Raw genomic sequence first — 17,591 nt, forward strand, 5'->3', positions numbered from 1 at the left:
GGTATAGTCTGAAAGTGTGTAACTAATTGTTGCCCTTCTGTCTGCCTTCCATCTAGGAGACTCCATGTAGCCCAACTGTCTATGGTTGCTGGCACCATGGAGGAATCCTACTACACCAGGGGGAGTAGGCTTCAATGAGGCCCATGAAACGACACAGGGGCCAACGGAGTGGGCTTTTGGGCTCCTGAAAGCCAGATTCATATGTCTGGACAAGACTGGGGGAGCCTTCCTCTACTCGCCCAGGAAGGTGTGTCAAATCACTGTGTCTTGCTGCATGCTCCTCAACATTGCCCTGCGATGGAACATCCCTATATATTGCAGAGATTAAAGACCATGAAGAGACACCAGGTGAGGAACCTGAAATGCCAAATATTGATGATAGCGGTGAAGAGAAAGGAGCTGGTTTGTGTCAAGATCTCATCGACTTCTTCTCTCGAGTGTAAGTATGGTGTGAGGTGTAAGGACTTCCTATTCTACCAACTCTTGTTGTAATAATGTGAGGAGGATGTTAATACAGAATACTAGGAGTATTAGGCTCTGGGAAAATCTGGTGAAAAGTGTTTGTTTTGTTACTGTACCTTTGTTTTGCTTAAAATGTTGTCTTGGACTGTGTTGTCTAGAAGTTGAAAATGTGAGTTGTGACATATGTATTGTTTTATAACTAAACTCTTTGTTTTGGTCTGTTTTAGATACCTTCAACATGCCATATTCATTTGGATATTTCAGAGTTGTGACATTCGCAGGTATATGATGCTGTTATGCTGTACGAAGTGGGCATGTATTGTTCCAGGGAATGTCTGTCACAGACTTTAAATGTACAGAACTTATACCAAGACAGCTTGTACAGCGATAGGATGGAAGTTACAAGGGTTCCATTGGACTTTTCCCCTGTGGTGTGGTGGTCCTAATACAATATGTGTGCCATCTTATGCTATAGTACAATGCTGTGTTGGGCCCAAATCATTCTACTCTGCCTTCACATTGGCTAAATCCTCATTATGTATGAACAGTTTGGAGCTGATGATGTGTCTCCTCATTGTAGTCCAAAGTGCTGGTGGCACATAACTGACATTTGTTTGTAACATTCCACCAGATGCAGCAGGACTGGATTGGAATTACCCTCTGCTGTTGTACTGTGATGTGTCTGTTTCTTGGTTTGATTGCTGTGGGAATCCTTTTGGCTATTACTTTGTTGCCTGTTGTGTAGCTATTGTCTGATGTGTCCTCTTATTACATGTTGTTAAGGTCTGAAACTGAATACGTGTTCACTGACACAGCATATTCGAATCATGTCTTGTTTGCGATGTTTCTGATATCAGACCAGCCTATGATTGTAACAATGGAATAAAGATGTTATAAGACCAGCCACTTGTTTGTATGTGTGGGTGTGACCTGGTTGTGATCTTGAGTTAAACATTGTTTACATTCAACAATACCATGCTTACACAAGTGCCTTGCTTTGAAATTCTAAAGTTCACATGGGTGTACATATACATTGGCAGATGTGAGAAATTCTACAGGAGGCAATGAATTGGTGACTAGGGTATTTATTGCATTGAACAAGGAGAACATTAAAAGTTTTCTAAATAAAACAGGGGGAACCAAAAGTGAATAAGTCAATCGTGGTGGATGAATCCATAGTTGTAGATGGCACATTGTCTGGAGTCCCAATTTCTGCATACTACTCCCATGAGAAATGGAAAAGTATACAGAAATAGTCCATGGAGTGAATGTGTTGCACACACAAGAGGAAATTAGGTGTGAGGTTTCTTACTGGTGGTGGTGGTTGTCCCTCCATCCCCATCTACTGGTTTATTGGGTGAGTGGGCCCTCTTTTTAAGGGGGATCCGTTGCTGCTGAGACAGGGGTGTCTGCAAACGTATCTTCCTTTAACAGGGTCTAACTGCTGCAGATCGTGATGGCCTGGAAGTACTTGGACCATAGGAAGTGGCAGATGCAAGTGGAAAAGCCCAGCAGAGGGTGTTGTCAATTTCGTGCAGCACCCCAACCAGCGAGGCCATGTTGATGCCAGCCACCTCCTGGTATGTGTTCCTCTGCAGCTGGTTCATCTCCTGGATATCCGTAAGTACCTGGCTCATCATGCCTTTGTAGTCCTGATAGACTCCTAAGACTTGGGTGATGGTCGCCTGGTTGTCAGTGGCCCCAGTGGGCTCACTCAGCGGACCCACATTTAACCTCCCACAACCCCTACCACAATGGACTGGTACCCTTGGCCCAGACTGCACACTTCAACTGGTTCCCGGTTCCTCAGTGACTGTGATGGTGATTGCCACCTCAGAAACCAGGACTGGGGCGTACAAGATGTTGCAGACTGTACTAGGCACACCTATGGGAGAAGTGGTTGTCTGCGTGGTTGCAGCTGGGGTGGGAGGTGTTGTTGTGAGCACAGTGAGCCCCACTTTTGTTGTCTGCCCAGGCTGACCAGAAGAGCCAGGAAGGTTATCTACGTCCACCTCTGCAAGAGTGTTGTCATCATTGAGGGCTTGACCCTGGGCTGGAGTTGAAGTGTGTTTAGTGGCCAAGCTCTAGCCAGGTACTCTGCCAGATAGACCTGTTGAAAAATTGAGACCATTATTGTTGTTGGAAGTATTGTATATGCTTCCACATCATTTGTGTCATAGTAAATAGAGACCTAGGATTAATCCAAATAGTTAGAGATTACTATTGTGATCTATTTGCTTAGAAACTCATTAGAAGTTCTGATATGCTGTATGTTGGATTTAGAGATAAACATGACATCTCCTAAACATTTAAGCCAACCCAGTGTACAAGTAACATGTGACCTTGACCATTCCCAAGCCTAGTTGTGTAGAATACAGGCGTACACACAACTTAGTTGAATGTTTAGCATTATTCATCATATGAGCAGTGCAGAGTCAGAGGGTCACCTGCCACTTCTAATCAGCTGAGTCACCTTCATGCCTCAAATATATTTGAGGTACACACTTGGTGTGGTGTCACTCATGCCATCAATAGTTTCAGTTGAGGATAGCAGGACACCATCAATCAAAGTAGTCCGATATGTCTCAGAAAAGAATATTGTATATACATTGCACAGTTCATGTAAGGTGAACATCAGTTGTAGCATGGCAGACAAGTGAGAAGGGGCAAAAAAATTATTGCATCTTGGTTAGAGTTACAGTCATAGGGTCTCATGAAAGTTGTAGCCATTTCTAACTCGACTTACCAACACTTGAAAAATGATAACATGTATGATAAGGGAACATCACTTGTAACATAATAGACAAGTGAGAAAGGGCAAAAGACTATTGCATCTTGGTTGGAGTTACAGTCACAGGGCCATATGGTAGTTATAGGTACATTTCTAACCTGCCTTACCAACACTTGACAAATGGTTATTGTACCATACCTGTTGGCAACAAGCATTTCGGATGGATCAAGCATTTACATTTTGACATATATCATGAGTCCAGGGGTGATATTTTTCTTATTATACACTTACATACAGCATTGCAACATGTGGCATGCAATGGAGATTGATACATGTGATCCTATATGCAACAATACACATTAACAGTGACAAACCAACATCTCTGATACTTTGAGGATTGAATCTTAGGACAGTAGATAGACAAAACAACATCAAAAGCAGAGTTGAGAGCAAACAGGACATTGCGGTATTGTGACAGTTAGTGAAGTGTAACTCACCAGACTCCGCTCTCCCAGGTATTCCTGCCATGCCTTGAATATGCAGTGTTAGAATCCGGGTTCTCTGGTTGGCACAGGTAGGTACTTGTGACAAGCAGGAAACCTTTCCTCTAGTCAGGGTAAGGGGTTACACTACTAAAACAACCCCCGCTCACCCTCTAGGTAGCTTGGCGCGAGCAGACAAGGCTTATCTCAGAGCGTTATAGGTTAAGCATTTGTGAACACATACAGTAATCAAGTGACAACACTACATATGGACACCACACAGGTATTTATATTAAAAATAAGGATTCTTTATATAGAGTTACCACAAGACCATTAAACGACAAAAATACACAATACTGTTACTTAGTTGGTAGAAGATTGCTTAGTTTCTCTTAAGTTCTTAAATGCGACACTTTAAGTCAATGTACCTTAGATGCGACACGCAGGGCAACGAAAGTGTTGCAGCGATGCAGATGCGTTGAAGTTCTTGGTGCAAAAGAAATAAAGACGGGATCTTCCAGATGCGTTACGCTTCTCCGATGTTGCGAGAAGGCTCGACTCGATGCGTCAGCTACAGCGGCGTCACCTTCGGCGAGATGCGACGACAGCGGCCTTGGCAGCGGCACTCTTCTCCGATGTTGCGAGACGCTGCCGCTCGATGCGATGCTGCAGCGGCGACACCCCTTCTGCGAGATGCGACGACAGCGGCTCCGACGGCGGCACGCTTCTCCGTGGATGCGAGGCGCTTGTCTGGATGCGGTGCAATGCGACAACTACGATGGCGACACGCTTCCTCCTCGATGTGAGACTCTTCTCTCGATGCGGTGCAATGCGACAGCTACGAAGGCTGCTATGGCGACACGCTTCTTCGGCGTTGCGAGAGACTTCCGGATGATGCGAGACGCTTCCGCACGTTGTGATGCTGCAGCGGCGACACCCTTTGCGAGATGCGACGACAGCGGCTCCGACGGCGGCACGCTTCTCTTCCTTGCGTCGCGCTTCCAGCTCCTTGCGACACGCAGTCCCTCAGAAGGCCCAACAACAGCAGCAGGCCCTTCCAAAAGACTCTGGGGAGCTGGGGGTGAAGTCCACTGGTCCTGGGACTTCGTTCAGGGGGCAAGCTCAGTTCAAGCCCTTGGAGATCTTTTTACAGCACAAGTTGAAGCAAAGTCTTTAGTAGTCTTTCTCCTCTCCTTCAGCAGCAAGGCAACCACTGCAGGCCAATCCCCCAGGTCAGGGACAGTACTCCTCCTACAGCTTTCCCAGTTCCTTCTCCTCTGGCAGAGGTTCTTCTTGTTTCAGCAGGATCTAATTTCTTGGGAGCAGGGTCCCAATACTTATACCCCTAATTCCTTTGTTCCTCTGGGGTAGAGGGGCCTTTGCCCAGTCCAAACCAGTTCTTGAGCACTCTGTTGACATGACTCTGCCTTTCTATTCAGGGTGCAGGGCAGAGACATCAGCCGCTCCGCAGGAGGTGGGGCCAGCATTCCGGTAGCAGAGCACAACCCTATTCAGAGCCCAGGTGTACTCCTCCCACCCATCTGACTGCCAATCTTCCTATTCACCACCAGGCTACCTAGCCCTGGCCTTCTGGGTTTCCCCAGCCCTGTCACTCACACAACCAGACAGGCAGATACACATCATAGCAGAGGCGGGCTGAAACGGTCAGGCAAGCACATACCAATTTTCTAAAAGTGGTATTTGCAAACACAGAATATTAAAATAAACTTTACTAAAAGATGTATTTTATTATTCTGAGTTCAGGCTTACTAAACTCGAATTTCTACCATGTTCCCTGGGTCTGTTAGGATCATAGAATGTAACAATTCTAGCAGCCCATTCTGGCCTATGGAGAACAGGTAGCCTTACAATAGTGAAAAACGAAAATGGCTGTAATTCACTATTAGGACAAGCCACACACAGCAGGGCTTGTCCTACCTTATGCTTCAATGCACCCTGCCCTTGGGCCTACCATAGGGGTGAATAATATGAAGTTAAGGGAAGGTTTAGGGACTGGCAAGTGTGTGCACTTACCCAGTCAGCATGACAGTACCAGACTGCACGCAGGCTCTGCAATGGTGGCCCTTAGATACATTTTACCAGGCCGCTTCTGTGGGTGGCACAACCAGTGCTGCAAGCCCACCAGCAGCATTTGTATTTACAAGCCCTGGGCACTCCTGGTGCACTTTACTGGGGTCTGACAGTAAACCAAATAAGCCAATCATGGAATCCAACCAACATATACATTTTAAATAGGGAGCACTTGCACTCTGGCACTGGTTGGCAGTGGCACAGTGCTCTGAGCAGCTAACACCAGCAAAACACATGAGGCACAGCGACAAAAAGTGGAAGGGAGGTGCCAGGTCTAACACGTGTCCCCTCCAGCTGAAAAGTGGGGAGAACTACCCTACCCCAGGGAGTTCCTCATCACTAAGGCGGAAAAATCTGGACAGACCGTCAGCATTGGCGTGATCTGTACCAGGGCGATGTTCCACCGTGAAATACATACCCTGTAGGGAAATGGACCACCTCAACAGCTTTGGATTCTCACCCCTCATATGCATCAACCATCTGAGGGGCCTGTGGTCTGTCTGAACCCGGAAGTGAGACCCAAACAGGTATGGTCTTAGCTTCTTCAGCGCCCAAACCACAGAAAATGCCTCACGCTCAATAGCACTCCATCTCTGTTCCTGTGGTAGTAACCTCCTGCTAATAAAGGCTACAGGTTGATCTAGGCCCTCTTCATTAATCTGTGAAAGAACAGCCCCCACACCATGCTCTGAAGCGTCTGTCTGAACGATAAACTCTTTGGAGAAGTTGGGAGCCAAAAGCACGGGCGCCGTGCACATAGCAGCTTTCAGGGCCTCAAAAGATTTCTGACAGGTGTCAGTCCAGATCACCTTCCTGGGCTGCTTCCTTGAAGTCAGCGCTGTCAAGGGGGCAACAATGTTGCCATACCCCTTGACAAACCTCCTGTAGTACCCGGTGAGACCTAGGAAGGCTCTCACCTCTGTCTGGGTTTTGGGCGACTCCCAATTCAGGATGGTTTCTATCTTGGGTTGAAGGGGTGCCACCTGGCCACTCCCAACCTGGTGCCCCAAGTACACCACTGAACCCTGCCCGAGCTGGCACTTACTCGCCTTGATCGTGAGGCCTGCCTTGCGCAGCGCCATCAACTCTTCCCAGAGGTGGTGCAGGTGTTCCTCCCACGTGGAGCTGAACACTGCGATGTCATCCAGGTATGCTGCACTGAACGAATCCAGCCCAACCAACACCTGGTTGACCAACCTCTGGAAGGTGGCAGGAGGATTCTTCATCCCAAAGGGCATAACCCGGAACTGGTAATGCCCATCAGGGGTGGAAAATGCTGACCGCTCTTTGGCCCCATCGGTCACGGCGATCTGCCAATATCCAGACGTTAAATCAAACATGCTGAGGTAGTGGGCATGAGCTCATCAGCTCTGGGGATGGGGTGCGCGTCAGTCCTGGTGATTGAATTGAGTCCTCTGTAGTCCATACAGAACCGGAGTTCGGGTGTGGCTCCCGGCGTTGCAGCCTTTGGGACCAAGACCACTGGGCTGGCCCAAGGACTGCTGGAAGACTCAATTACTCCGAGTGCAAACATCTTGGAGACCTCCTCCTTGATGCAGGCCCTCACCCTGTCAGTCCCCCTGTAGGCCTTGTGCCTCACAGGTGTACTATCCCCAGTGTCCACATCATGGACGCACCAATCAGTGACACCGGGAACCAGGGAAAACAGATCAGAAAATTGTCCCAGCAGCTGGCGACAATCATTATGTTGCTCAGGGGTCAGGGCGGAAGAGAGGATGACACCATCCACTGACCCATCTTGCTCCTTGACTGACAGGAGGTCAGGAAGAGGCTCGGTCTCCTTCTCCATCCCAGCATCTGTCGCTAAGAGCATGCCCACTTGGGACCTCTCCAAGTGGGGCTTGAGGCGGTTGACATGAAGGACCCTTAAGGGGTTCCTTGGAGACCGCAAGTCCACCAAGTAGGTAACCGGACTTTTGCGCTCCACTACCTCAAAGGGACCGGTCCACTTATCCTGGAGCGCACAGGGCTCCACAGGGGCCAAGACCCATACCTTCTGTCCAGGCTGAAACTCTACCAGAGTGGCATTCCGGTCGTACCACCGCTTCATCTCCTCCTGGCTGGCTTCCAGGTTTGCCTCAGCAAGTTCCCTGAAATGCCTAGTCTGGTTTCTGAAGGCCAGTTTCTGAAGGCCAGCATGTAGCTATATACATTCTGGGAAGGTTTCCTGGGAGATTGCTCCCAGCCTTCCTTGACCAGACTTAGAGGTCCTCTCACTGGGTGTCCGTACAGGAGCTCAAAGGGACTGAACCCTAGAGACTTCTGTGGCACCTCTCTGTAAGCAAAGAGAAGGCATGGTAAGAGGATGTCCCACTTACGCCTCATGGGTCCTTCCAGGCCCATTATCATGCCTTTGAGGGTTCGGTTGAATCTCTCAACCAACCCGTTTCCTTGGGGGTGGTAAGGTGTGGTGAACTTGTAGGTTACACCTCACTCTTGCCAAAGGGATTTCATATATTTAGATATGAAATTGGTAACTCGGTCAGACACCACCTCTAGAGGGAATCCCACTCGGGAGAAAATTCCCATCAGCGCACATCCCACCACGGGGGCCGTCACTGTCCTCAGAGGGATGGCTTCCGGGTACCGGGTGGCATGGTCCACCAGGACCAGGATGAACCTATTGCCCATCGCTGTCCTGGGGTCCAGTGGCCCTACAATGTCAATCCCCACTCGCTGGAATGGGGTACCGACCACAGGGAATGGCTGGAGTGGAGCCTTCTGCTTCCTTCCACTCTTCCCACTTGCCTGGCAAGTTTGGCATGTTCTGCAGTGAGTATCTGAACTACTGAGCATTTGGGGCCAAAAGAAGTGGGTGACAAGACTTTCAAAGGTCTTGTCCTTCCCCAAATGTCCTGCTAAGGGTACATTGTGAGCCAGCCCCAGTAGGAAGGCTCTGAAGCGCTGGGGTACCACCAGCACACCCAGGCTCAGCAACCTTAGGCTCAGAATACAGGAGGTCGTTCTCCCAGTAAATGAAATGTGTTCCGGACTGATCACCGTTGGCCTGGTCTGCAGCCTGCTGCCGCATACCCACAAGAGAAGGGCATTCTTTCTGCTCCCTGCAGAACTCTTCCCTGGAGGGTCCTCCTTTTTGCTGCCAATGGGTCAGCTCAGGCAGGTCCCCCAGTTCAGCTATCTGTTCCCTTGTAGGTTCCAGGGCATCCCCCTCAAGGTCTGCTTTGGATGTATGGAATGATGGTAACTGCATGATTGGTGCAATATTCCTTTAAGGTGTCATCACTGACTGCTACAGTGTGGCCACCCATGCCTTGCAATTGCTACCTGGTAGGTTTATGACCTTCACTTGTTCCTTCTAGTTTGAGATGCAGGATTCCTCTAATTGCACAATAGTAGTGGGTACAATGTGAAAGAAGGTAGGTTTTTCTACATAACAGTGCAACTCTTTGGAAGATCCCTTCCTCCAACTATATTCATATCATTGTCTGCAAGTAGCCCAGTTGAATTACTGGTGATACCTATCCGCCAGTAGTCTTTCTACAAGTTGTTTCGAATATTCACCCCCAGTAGCAATTGTGTTTTTTGCTGTTTTCCAGCAGCTTCAACCTTGTCATGCAGAGCAGGTCATTAACACATTTTGTATTTCTCCAATAATGTGTGGAATCATGGCCGAACTTTCAGCATGATTTTGAATGTCGACCAAAAACCGGGCTGTAATGTTGTGAGCAGTCTAGTAGTTGGGTGGGAGGAGTTCAAGAATGAGGGGAAGAGGAGGAGCGAGGGAAGGGAGCGGGCAGTTAGAGTAGGGACCAGGAATGAGTAAGAGTGAAGGAATAAAGCTCCGTCTAACTGTTCTTCGTGTCGTGTCCTTATTCTGCACCGGACACGATAGCTGGCGACGAAGGGGTGATCCGTAGCATGCGATTCCTGAACATCGAAAGAACAGTGTCCGGTCCCTGGGTGTCGCAAGGGAGACGTCGCGGTCGCGACGCGCGAGCCCCAATGAGACTGCCGTCTGCAGTGTGAGACCAGCAGTACTCGTCCATGATCAAGGAGGCGCGGAGCGTGTGGAGCCCTGTGGCAGCAGTGTGACTGAGTGCCGAGAAGGAGGAGCGCTGTCCCGCCAAAATCGGACCTCACCCCCGATGCGTGAGTGATCGCACCTGCTCCCGAGAAGACGGTGGGGTGGATCCTGAGCTTACCGGAGTGGTGGAGCGGTGAAAACCTGACTGAAAAGGACCGAGGGTGAGTCCTTGCTGAAGTTCTGAGAAGGGAACGAGCTGAAGATAGTCGAGCCTCGTGGGATCCAGGGGGCGGCCATCTTGAAGTCAGGCGCCCTAGCGGGACATTCCTAGCAAGTGAATGGGCGGCCATTATAAGGTCAGGCACCAGTTGATATCAGAGCAGAAGCGTGAAGCAAGCACTAGCAAAGGAGAAGTGCCTTAATGAATGGATATTGGAAGGAGCAAGAAACAAGCCTTGGCAACTGACAAGGACCTTCCTACAGGGACATGAGTAAAGGTGAGCAATAAGCATTGGCAAGTGACAGTGCCGCAACAAAGAGATATGACCACGTGCAAGACATAAAGACAAGCACCTGTGATACACAACAAGGGTTGGCAGGGGAAAGAGTGCCTCGGCAAACGAGCATAAGTGAGTGCCAGAAGGAGCCTGACAACAAACAAGGGCACAGAGGGTGAAAGATGTTGAATCACGGTTCACCGGCGCGAATGAGGCCAAGCCCATCATGATGGGAGTATCACATCTGCGCCCCCCAGAACCTTTGATGCTGGTAACTGGAGGAAGCATGGGTCCCAGGTGGGAAGAATGGATTGAAGACTTCGAGGACTACATTAAAGGGTCGAAAGTGACCGAAGATGAAGATCAACTAATTGCGTTGCGCAATCTCATAGGAAAAGACATCAGCAAAATAATCAAAGAGCTCCCTGTGGTGGACACTGGGACGTACGTCAAAGTACGAGAAGCACTAAACAAGAAATTTCTGCACAAGAAAAACGTGGATTATGAAAGGTATATGTTCCAACTGGCTCGTCAAGAGAAGGAAGAAATGATGAGTACATACATAACAAGGTTACGCCGTCTGTCACGTCATTGCAACTTTGACGCATTTTCAACGGAGGATGCCATCCGCTTGCGCAACATTGATGGCTGTCAGTCAGAGACGCTCTGAAGGAAGCTACTAGAAAAGAGTCACAGTCTTGATGAAATTGAAGAAATGACGCGAGTGCACGATCAGGCAGAGGAGCATGCCAAGATAATGGAGGCTGGACGCAGTGAAAGAAGAGAGCAAGCATACAAGGTATAGGCCAGCAGCTCTCGCCGATGGTCGAGAGAACGACCGCGAAATCCCCCACCGCCGTCGCGTCATCAGCAGTCCGGACGCCGGCGACCTGAATCAGGAAGACGAGACAAAAAACAGGAACGTCCACGGAAGTGTTATCGGTGTGGATATGATTTTCCACACACGGACACGTGTCCGGCCATGGGCCAGCAATGTCGCAAGTGTGGTCGGAGCAACCATTTTGAAGTGATGTGTGGGGACTATCGTCGCGAAAAAGGGAAAGATCCGCCCAGATCGTCTCGGATGGACACGCGACGGCATCATGCGAGAGCGGTGCATGGTCGCCCGAAGTCCTCGTCAGGATCCTCACACTCCAGCAGAGAGTCACAGAGATCTCGATGGTCGAGGAGGTCTCCATCCAGAGAATCTAGATCAACGTCTCATAACTCGGAATACACCGTCGAATATGTGAATATGGTCGCTGACTAGGACCAATTTAAGAAGTATCCCCGATTGGACATTAGCGTGGGAGAACATGCAACAAAGTTTGTGCTGGACAGTAGGGCCTCCCTGAACTACCTTCCAGTAACAGAGTATAAGAAGATGAAGCCTCGGCTCCCGCTCAGCCCTGCTCATGTCCGGGTATACACCTGGATGTCCAGGAAGCCACTTCCTTGTCTAGGGAAATTTTCAACGGAACTGAGACACCGAACGACGTCGGTGCCAGCGGTCATTCATGTCATCGAAGGCCCAGAGGCCGACTGTTTACTCAGCTTGCCGACCGCTGAATGGCTGCGATTAGTGGAAATCCTATACCGCGTCAGTGACACTCCAGACATCATCCACAAGTTCCCGAGGGGTTGGGCAAAATGAACAAGCATCAAATCCGCCTGCACATCAATGATCAGATTCGGCCCGTGGCGCAGCATCCTCGCCGAGTGCCGTTTCATCTGCAGCAAGCTGTGGAGGACGAGCTGCAGGAGCTACTGGTAACTGATATTATTGAAAGAACGGAAAGTCCCACGCCATGGGTATCGCCAGTGGTCATCTTCCCGAAGAAGGGGACTCTGGGAAAAGTGCAGCTGTGTGTGGATATGCGGCTACCCAACACCGCCATTGAGAGGGAACGACACCCAGGACCCCATCTGAGTGATATGATTTTGGCTCTTAACGGGGCCCGGGTGTTCTCGAAGCTAGACCTCAACAAAGGGTATCATCAGCTGGAACTGCATGAGAGCTCTCGATATATCACTACTTTTGCAACACACCTGGGGCTCTATAGATACAAGAGACTGAGTTTCGGTATCTCCTCGGCGGCCGAGATCTTCCAGGAGGCGATACGTCAGACTATCGACCACATCCCCAACACATTAAACTATAGTGACGACATCCTCGTGTATGGGGCTAATGTCCAAGAACATGACACTGCCTTAGATCGTGTGTGCCATGCTCTCCTCAAGGCCAACTTGACCCTTAACAAGGACAAATGTGAATTTCACCAATCTACCCTCAAATTCTTCGGGCACATATTTTCGGGAGCTGGAATGAAGCCCGACCCAGAAAAAGTATCAGCATTGCATGACCCCAAGAGCCCCCGAGACGTCAGTGAGATCCGGTCATTCTTGGGAATGGCTAGCTACTGCTCAAGATATATCCAGGATTATGCCACCATTAGTCACCCGCTCAGAATACTGACTAAGCAAGGACAGCCGTTCGTCTGGACTCCTGAGTGTGAGCGAGCTTTTCAGGAAATTAAACAAGCAGTGGAGGCTGCCGACAGTCTGGCCTATTTCCGCCCTGACCGTAAGACAGAGATCACCGTGGATGCTAGCCCAGTGGGTCTAGGGGCTATTCTTGCTCAGTACAACAATGAAACCGATCAGAGACACATAGTGGCGTACGCCAGTCGAAGCCTGTCTGACACCAAACAGGCCTACTCCCGGCCTGAGAAGGAGAGTTTGGCGGTTGTGTGGGCCTGTGAACACTTTCATGTTTTCATATACGGCAAACACTTCACGATGGTGACAGACCATCAGGCGCTCGTCACTATTTTCGGAAACCCCCGAGCCAAAATGCCGCCTCGAATTGAACGCTGGGGTCTGCGCCTGCAGGAGTATACGTATACCATCGTCCATAAACCGGGAAAACCAGCCAACCCAGCTGACTACATGTCCCGCCACCCACGTGCATCTCACATGTCTGGTCCATCTGTTGCTGAAGAGTACGTCTGTTTCGTGGTGGCTCAGGCGCGTCCACCGGCTGTTCCGTTGGAGGCCATTCAGCAGGCAACCCTGCATGATGAGGTGCTGCAGAGAGTGATACGCCGGGTGCAGGTCAACAGGTGGAGACAGGTTGGTCCAGAGGAGGAAAGCGACCAGCAAATACATCAAGAGATGCAGGCATTTAGAAATGTGAGCGAGGAATTGTCGGTCACCACAGATGGTCTGTTGTTAAGGGATCAGAGGATTGTCATCCCGAGTCAATTACGGCAAGGCGTCATCAATCTTGCGCATGAGGGCCACCGGGGAGTGGTCGCAACGAAAAGGGCTCTCAGAGAGCGTGTGTGGTTCCCACTCCTCAACCAAATGGTGGAGCTCACATTGCGAGACTGTCCCCAGTGCCAACTAGTTAGTCATGGTGATCCGCCGGCCCCGCTGCAGATGACCCCGGTGCCGCAAGGGGTATGGAATGAATTAGCCATGGACTTCTACGGACCACTGCAATCCGGCAAGTATGTTCTTGTGATAATGGACGAATACTCCAGATTTCCCATCGTCCAGTTTGTGCCGTCCACCAGTGCTTCTGCCACCATTGCAGTTCTGGACGAGGTTTTTGCGGCCTGGGGTGTCCCCAAGGAACTGAAAACGGACAATGGCCCGCTATTTAACTGACAGGAATTTAGTGCCTTTGCGAAGCACATGAACTTCCAGCATCGCAAAATCACGCCCCTGTGGCCCCAAGCTAATGGCACTGTCGAGAGGTTCATGGCTACGATCAAAAAGACTTTCCAACAAGCCACCGTGGCCAAGAAGGACCTGCAAACAGCTCTTAATGAAGTGTTGAGAGCCTATCGGACGACGCCGCATGCCACCACAGGCAAGTGCCCGGCTACGCTCATGTTGGGGCGTCCCATTCGGACACGGATACCGACATTGGAAGGTGCCCTAAGACCAGTGTCACCAGTTTGTGTTCACCCAGAGGTGGTGGCTGCTGATCATAATGGAAAAATGAGGATGAAATCCTATGCGGATGGTAGAAGGAGAGCCAGATCTCTCTCTCTTCAGGAAGGAAACTGTGTTGTGGTCAAGCAAGAACAAAACAAGAAGACTGATTGTCGATTCCGAGCGGAACCACTCACAATAACTCGCCAGAAAGGCACCATGCTGACTGCTGAATCTGAGAACAGAAGCATCACCCGAAATGTGTCTCATTTTCAAAAATGTACTCCTCTCATGAAAGAGACACTCACACCAGGGTCCACAGCTGTTGAGACCGAACGAAGTGAAAGACCCGATCAGGTTCACCGAGATGGAACACAGGACATCCCCGCCAATGATGAGACCATGTCGGGCGGTATGTCCCTGCGACCCAGAAGAGACCTTCAAAGGCCCAAGTGGTTGATTGAAGAATTATGAACACATGAAACAAATGTTGTTAACAAAGGGGGAGATGTAATGTCTTGAGCAGTCTAGTAGATGGGTGGGAGGAGTTCAGGAATGAGGGGAAGAGGAGGAGCGAGGGAAGGGAGCGGGCAGTTAGAGTAGGGACCAGGAATGAGTAAGAGCGAAGGAATAAAGCTCCGTCTAACTGTTCTTCGTGTCGTGTCCTTATTCTGCACCGGACACGATACGGGCTATGTTACCCTTTGGTGGTCTGTCAATGCATTTTAGGGATAGACTCACCCATGAACATTCTGTCAATGAGGACTTGGAGTTACTTTGCTGGCTGAGTGCGGGTCTCATCTTGAAATGGCTTTAAAGAATATGCACTTAGAGTAATGTTTCCACATATTTTAGCCTTTTGTCTCTGTGTTTTGCAAGTGATAGTTGTACCATTTATTCCTCCATTTCCACTCACCAATGAACCTCTCTTTAACAGTATCGTGAGTGGGATAGAAAGAGAAAATTAACTCAGTTCTCGGCAGCTGGCAATTGCTTTACCCAAACAATTGCCCAGTGCATTGTTGTATGTTTGAGGCTCACTGGCTTTGGCATAAGCAGTCTAACATCACCATACCAATCCATTATTAAGAGCTAACATCATCTTTCATCTGTCTACTTTTACATTCTTAAATTACATTTCTCTTTCAAGGAAGACAGGGTCCATTAATTATTGAGACTTTCCCTTTCTAATGTTTTCTTCTGTAGACAACACAGAGAAACATGTGAATTTATTTTGAAAATAGTTGGAAATCCACCTATCGTACTCAAAGTCATATGGATAATGAGGAATTTGTGGGTCTGTATCAATAGACTGCACATTTGGCTGGGTAACAACAGTCATATCTTATTTGTTTTGATAAATCAACGTGAAGTAAATCACTGAATTCTGAGTCAAAGCTTAATCGCATTTGAATTTAGGTTGTGTCAATTTTATATCCAGATGTAATTAAAAAAGTGAACTTCTCTGCTTACATTCCGTGTTTCCAATTGTTACTAAGCATGGGTGGAGTTTGCGTATTCCGCTAAGTGGAACTCCACGAAGTGGCAAAAAACCTCTGCCACCCAACGTTGAGTACCACAAGCAGCAGAGTGCATTAGGGTCATGACGTTGGCAGAGATTTTCAGTGCCGGGTGTTTGTCCGGCGCTGGAAAATCATCGCAAACAGCACCATGAGCAGCACAAGAAGGTGCTGCTTTCTTTTTGCTGTTTGTGTAGATTTTCTACTTGAGCAGCAGCTTTCTTAACGCTAGCAGAAGGTTTCTCAATGCGAACGGTCGCGAGCATACACGACTACTCGCAATGAGAAATCTGACTGCCTGCGTTGAGAAATCTCGCCCGGCAGTTGATTTTCCTCGCTCGCGCTCACCAACTAGACATTGACCAGCATGAGCAAGGAAAAATCTCGCCGGGAGGTGTACTTTCCTCGCTCGCCAACTTGACGTTGATGAGCACGAACAAGGAAAAAACTTCTCTCCACTTTGCGGAGCGGGGTTTTTCAAAACTCCGCGAGCTCCGTGGAACGCAGAGTGCAGAAAACTATGCATACTATGCTAGCAGAGCGGAGTTCACCGCCCAGGGTTAATTGTTACATACCTGTATGGCTTGAACTACTTTCTAATTATGCAGGCATATATACATGTTCATTGATACGCAGAATGCTTTTTTGAAACTTTGAAATGGGAAAGGACTTTCGAGTAAAGAATATTTGAGTCAATGGATGAGATTGTTTCATGACAAGGTTACTAGGGTGCTGCTGTACGGAATGACGCCAGAAATACATCTGTGAGACATCTTGTTCCAGGGACAGGCCAAGAAGTGAAGGAGGAGTAGAGATATTCTAGGTTACAGCAGAGTAGGAGAATTTGCTCGGCTCTATAGCCCCCAAAATAAAATAAGAACGCTGCATCAAGAAGGTACAACAAGAATAAATGAGTGTTGTACATGGTTCCGCGACACAACATATATAGACGAATATCACTGGATGAGAAAAATCACGTAAATCTTCCACGGAGGGAACGGGTAAGTAAATACCACAGCTGTCGCATTCAGCCTTCTCGGCAAAGTATTGCAAGGCTCCCCTGCACGCATATTCAGGCATCTCTGAAACACTGCTTCTGTAGAAGAAGGGTATATTTACTAACTTTTTTGTGGGCGCTTGCACGGCCAAGCCAGATTTGATGCTGGGTTATATAACGTGTTCACTACGCTTTGCATTGTGCTGCACCCCGCGAGCACCTGCACAAAACATATTATAGTAAACATTAGAAATGGGGCTTTGAAATGTAGAGTAATGGAAATAATTCTTTCATATTTCCCTACTTTTCTAAAGTTTGCCCATTTCAAATTTGAGATTTCTTTTCAAAACTCCTCCTGGGTTCTAGGCGAACGCCTCTTGATTTTCGAACAAGAGAAGGGAGCCATGAAAACTGCAGAAGGGCAAACATGCTGCTGTCTGGCCGGCATCTGCGGTTTGATTAATTGCCTTATTCTGACAAACTGATGGATTTATTACACAACCCAAAAATAATAATAAGTTTAATAACAGAACAAATATAGACATGCAAGATCTTCTGTAGATGAAATGATTTCTAATTATTTACTGTCATCTCTTAGGCCTCTTCTTTCTTCCGACTAATGTAGTGCAATGAGCCGGCGCAGACCTCTTTCTTTGCATAAATTGCTTTTTCTTGTGGCTAATCTGAGCTCCACCACGTTTTTTTCACATATTCCGATGAATAAAGCTTGAAATCATATTGCCATTCTTTCAGTTTAGTTACTGCCGGAAGGTGAGAGTTTTCTCTTCAACATCAGCAGGGTCAAGACAAGCAAAAGCAAATCTCGTGTAAACAACTTGCACTGGTGTGTACGAGTTAATGCC

The sequence above is a fragment of the Triturus cristatus genome, chromosome 2_2 (assembly GCF_964204655.1).
Source record: "Triturus cristatus chromosome 2_2, aTriCri1.1, whole genome shotgun sequence".
NCBI classification, from domain to species: domain Eukaryota; kingdom Metazoa; phylum Chordata; class Amphibia; order Caudata; family Salamandridae; genus Triturus; species Triturus cristatus.